This window comes from Aedes albopictus, chromosome 1, assembly GCF_035046485.1.
Source record: "Aedes albopictus strain Foshan chromosome 1, AalbF5, whole genome shotgun sequence".
NCBI lineage: Eukaryota > Metazoa > Arthropoda > Insecta > Diptera > Culicidae > Aedes > Aedes albopictus.
In genome coordinates this window covers 83,030,515-83,036,514 of record NC_085136.1, presented here as the reverse complement: position 1 = coordinate 83,036,514, position 6,000 = coordinate 83,030,515, and positions in this window count along the sequence as shown.

Genomic DNA, 6,000 nt, shown 5'->3' with positions numbered 1-6,000 from the left:
TAACTGGGGCATTGAGGTGGCCTCAGGGCCGTTTCAGGGTTGTCCCAGGGCGTGTCAAGGGATCTCAGATGTCCTCAGGTAAATTTCAGAGGGTTTCAGGTGCGCTTCAGGGAGTCTCAGGGTATCCATTAGACTGGGTCAACAAAGTCGATTTTTCGGAACAAAGCTTTTTCGATTCCTTTTAGCGTCCAAAACAACTGTGCAAAATTTGGGAGCGATTGGTTGCTTCCCCGTATTCCGCATTGCGATTGAAATTTGTATGGAATTTAGTATGGGAAAACGTGTTTTTTTGCATTTTTCTCATAAATTGAAATTTTTCGTCTGAACCGATCTAACTAACGACGTTAAAGTATAGCCTAGGATATGCCGAAAAACTTTGCCGAAGACCGCAAAGTGATCCGACACTTGTGAAAAAAGTTATAACGTACAGATTGCCCGGTGGTGCTTAACATTTAACATGTAAAGGAATAACATCAATAATAAAATCTCAATTGTTGGCCTAAGTTACCAGCCGAATAACTATTTTCACAAGCGTCGGATCACTTTGTGGTCTTCGGCAAAGTTTTTCGGCATATCCTAGGCTATACTTTAACGTCATTAGTTACATGGTATTGGACAAAAGAATTCAACTTATGAGTAAAATGCAAAAAAGTACGTTTTCCCATACTAACTTCCAAACAAATTTTAATCGCAATGCGGAATACGGGGACGCAACCAATCGCTCCCAAATTTTGCACAGTTGTTTTGGACGCTAATATAGATTGAAAAAGCTTTGTTCCGGGTTGATACGATCAAATTTAAAGTTTCTCCATACAACGTTGACCCACTCTAGTATCCATGGATGTATTAGGCGATCTCAATGGCATTTCAGGGAGTCCATTGTTTAAGGAGGTATCTGGAGGTTCCAGAAATATCTCAGATGGTGCATGGAGGTCTATTCAATCATCTACAGCTCACTTCAGAAGCTAAATCTGAAAATATGGTTATGAAAAACTTGTGCGACTAGACGCTTTTTCTTCAATTTTCAAGGTAAGGTATTCTTCGACTAGCTTCGAAAATGACATAGACCTTAAAAGTTAAAGTCTAAGCGGTTTTTCCATGGCCTTCTTGTAGAATTGGTCTAGCACAAGTTTTTCATACACCATATTTTTCAGTACTGCTTCTACAGCTCACTGCAACACCATCACGGTGATTCGAAGATTGAGAGTCTGCGGATGGCTTCAAGAGGAAGTCTCGTCGCTACTTTTGAAAGATCGCCTGCAGATACGCTATTGAAGCAACTGAATAATGGGCTGTCCATAAGCCACGTGGTCATTTTTTTGGGACTTCTCAACCCCCCCCCCCCCGCGTGGTCATTAGTCCATACAAAATTTTTTATTCGTCCATACAAAATGGTCATTGGCCGAACCCCCCCCCCCCCCTCATGACCACGTGGTTTAAGGACAGCATTAAATGCCGGGTATCCTACGTGTGGTTTTGCCGATTATTCATGCTACATTTTGACACCGACAACACATACTGTTCGGACCTTACATACTTTTTTTTATCTGTATTAACGAGATTTTTAGCCCTAGGCTAGTTCATCTCGAGACCCACGCTTTACTTCCCTTCGAAGGAAGAACTCACATTTTGCGAGTTTGTCGGGAGTGGGATTCGATCCCAGGTCCTCGGCGTGATAGTCAAGTGTTCTAACTATCACACCAGATCCGCTCCACGGGTCTTATATATGCGAAAGGCTAGAATAAATCTCTCACAATTCAGTGTCGCTTGGAGTTAGAAGGCACAAATGCGAGATTGATTGTATATCGAAAAAGAGATGAAATTGTGAAAAAGGGAGTGTTTATAGTGTGGATTTGGACGAGTCAGTTTGGCTTTTTATTTCGTTTGTTATGTGGCTTAGTTGGTTAAAGCGCTGATTTAGCGTATACGTAGTCGTGGTTCGAATCTCAACTGAACGCAATTTGTTTTTTTTTTTAAATTCATCTCTTTTTGTCAAATATAAATATTTAGTGTATTATTATTACGGAAGTACCAATAATATGGAAGAATATGAATGATTTCATGTCGTTGGTGTTCACAACTATTTCTACATTTTGTTGTGTGGCAATGATATTCAGGAAATGTTTGGTACCAAAACGATTTAAAGTAATTAGGTGAAACGTGCCCAGCGCGACTCATCCAGCATTATTCCGGATTTAATTAGAGGGCAAAAGTTGTGAAAACAGATTTGACGTTCAACAAGGAGGAATAAATCCACTAAACAAAATGCCGAACGGAACCGGGAAACCACCATCGTTCTCATTTGTTAGCGCATAAACAACTTGTACGGTTGCAGTTGGCTTACAGTTGATTGGTTTAGTTTCGAGCAGCTGCGAATGCAAAAGCCACGACTAGCGCAGCCTTGTGGGAGAGGATTTTCTGAAATTTTCTGTGCTTCAAACTATAGGATTATAGATCGTGGCAGAAGCATCGCTGATGGTGGGCTGCCGCTTCAAGTTTTCCACCAGCAGCGGGCGGCGTTGTCGTCGTTGCTAACGCGCCCCACAACGCCACAACGAGAGCAAAACTTTTCCTTGTAACGCGTCGCTTCCTTTTAATTAGAGAGAGGCAGTCTACTAGGAAATTCAATTTGCTCCGGTATCTACGCTGCTGCTGGTTGAGCTTCAGCGAGACAGGATGTATTCTTGTACTTGACGCGTTGAAGTTGAAGATATTGGAGATGAAAACTCGGACGACGTGGTCATGTTGTAGGTAGGAAGCGATGTAGGCTGCTGTCCGGTGGAATACGAAGATTGATATGCTGTCATATTCAGAAATGCCTAGGAAAGTTTCTTTGTTTAACATTATAGGCAAACGTGACTGCTGGAACTTTGGAATGAAAGGATGAAGAAACGTGAAGCGAAACTATAATTTAAACAATGTGCCAATCTGTATCAAGTATACTTGACATCAATGAAGAAAAAATCACAATTTGAATCTTCATTAACGTTACTTTTACTTCTTCTGCTTGGCGTGACTTCTCTGCTGGAGTAGATCCTGTTTCTCTGCTAAGTGTTCTATGAGCATCTCTCTACAGATAATAACTAAGAGCTTTCGTTGACAATCGATAAATTTTGTACTAGTGTGGTTTCTAGTAGAGTGCTTTGCTTATACTTCGTAATATCCTAGCAAATGAAGCTATCAGTATCACTGCACTGTTCAATATTTAACGACCACTTTCCAGCAGTCTTATACTCTCTTAGGTAATTATAGTTTATTTTTCACCCTTAAAAACTTTTGTCGTCTCACCTTGGTGCATTAATCATCATTTACAGACTTCACCATAACGAAAATTTCTTTTCTCGTCTTCTGCAGTACCATCATCGGCATGTTATCATCATGTTGCCACACCATCATCGCATTGGAAGCACTCTCTGGGTAGTAATTTTTCCTGCTTTCGTCGTCTGCTTTATGGTGCCTTATTGCTTGGTTTGCTGCAAACCACAACAGGAGCAGAAGACCTCAACGTTGCCAAATGCAAACACCACCACTAAGGTTTATAAATTGCATTTGGAGCCGAGGTGTTTCTGTGTTCCATACAATGTAAGCACGAAATACACAATCGTGTGTTGTGTAACCGATTCGATTTGTATACTTACTTACCTTACTTACCGGTTAGGCTAAGGCCGGGGTGGCCTCTGCTGTACATAGTAGGGGAACTGGGGGTAAGACGCCCACGTTAAGGAAGAGTCCAATTTGGACCACGAAACACTTCACAATACACACTTTTTTGACACAAATATGAAGCATCAACATGTTTTCTTCCAAATGGAAGAAACCTTGAACCATTTTTATGTTTTACTACTCAAAAATTCAAATTTGAAAAAAAGTTTGATTTTCAGCATTTTAGTTTTAATGCGGGGTAAAACGTGCCACTAGTTACAGCTAACGCCAGGATGCCAAATTGTGAACATATACATGCGTGCATGGTTTATTGTCATGTTTTACTGTTCGTGAACGGTATACAGTCATTACATAATTATGGATCACCTGTAATTATGGGTCAATTCCATTGAAATGGCAAATTGAGCTGTTTTAGCAACAGTTTCGACAAAATGTCCCACGGACGTGTGATTAGTGAACTTATTTATAATGCAAATGTGCTGTTGTATGGTTCTTATTTGTGTTCTACACAATTTATGACAAAATTTGGATCTAAATGGCTATTTTAATGTAATTAACTAGGGGTGGGCATTTTACCCCACACATGCCTCAGAAGTTTGGACCCTTGTAAAAAACTTATAAGGGTCAAATTCGATACTTTTTTCGCCTGAAACGGAAATAATGGAAGTGCGCAAAACAATTTATGGGGATAGCGAGAAGATTCCTCTCTCCTCTTCTTGGCGTAACGTCCTCACTGGGACAAAGCCTGCTTCTCAGCTTAGTGTTCCATGAGCACTTCCACAGTTATTAACTGAGAGCTTCCTCTGCCAATGACCATTTTGCATGCGTATATCGTGTGGCAGGCACGAAGATACTCTATGCCCAAGGAAGTCAAGGAAATTTCCTTTACGAAAAGATCCTGGACCGACCGGGAATCGAACCCGTCACCCTCAGCATGGTCATGCTGAATACCCGTGCATTTACCGCCTCGGCTATATAGCGAGAAGATATTTCTTGTAAATAATGTAAAAAAGTGCAAAAATTTGGCAGCTCAAAATTACATCAAAAGTAACAAAAAGAATTTTTTAGTGTTTTTGTACTATTTTTATGCTAAACACATGTAAATTCAAATGGTAAGAAGCATTTTTATTCTTATTTTCACGATTCCACTTGAAAAAAGTATAAAAAATAACGTGGTTTTCCTAAAACAAGGGTGGCGCTTCTTGCCCCCTATGGGCGTTATGGCCGCAGTTCCCCTAGCCGCCTCCATTCCACTCGGTCCATGGCAGTTTGTCTCCAGTTCCGCACTCTGCGTAGGGTCCGCAGATCGTCCTCCACTTGGTCGACCCACCTAGCTCGCTGCGCTCCACGTCTTCTTGTACCGGTCGGATGACTCTCGAGAACCATTTTAGTCGGGTTGCTATCCGACATCCTGATCACATGACCCGCCCACCGTAGCCTCCCGATTTTCGCGGTATGGACGATGGTTGGTTCTCCCAGCAGCTGATGCAGCTCGTGGTTCATTCGCCTTCTCCAAGTCCCGTCTTCCATCTGCACTCCGCCGTAGATGGTACGCAACACCTTCCGTTCGAAAACTCCAAGGGCGCGTTGGTCCTCTGCACGTAGGGTCCATGTTTCGTGCCCATAGAGGACGACCGGTCTAATCAGCGTTTTGTAGATAGTTAACTTCGTGTTACGGCGAACTTTATTCGATCGTAGAGTTCTGCGGAGTCCAAAGTAGTCACGATTTCCTGCCACAATGCGCCTCTGAATTTCTCTGCTGGTGTCGTTGTCGTCGGTCACCAGTGAGCCCAAGTACACGAATTCTTCAACCGCCTCGATTTCATCACCGTCGATATGAATTCGGGGTGGCGGGCGCGGTGATTCCTCTCTGGAGCCCTTTGCCATCATGTACTTTGTCTTCGACACATTAATGACTAATCCGATTCGCCTGGCTTCACTCTTTAGTCGGATGTACGTTTCCGCCATCGTCTCAAATTCACGAGCAATAATATCAATATCATCGGTGAAACCAAGCAGCTGAACGGACTTCGTGAAAATCGTCCCACTCGTGTTTATCCCCGCTCTTCTTATTACACCCTCCAACGCAATGTTGAACAGCAAGCACGAAAGACCATCACCTTGCCGTAACCCTCTGCGAGATTCGAAGGGACTCGAGAGTGTCCCTGATACTCGAACTACGCACATCACTCGATCCATCGTCGCCTTGATCAACCGTATCAGTTTATCCGGGAATCCGTATTCGTGCATAATCTGCCATAGCTGTTCTCGATCGATTGTATCATACGCCGATTTGAAATCGATGAACAAGTGATGTGTGGGCACGTTGTATTCGCG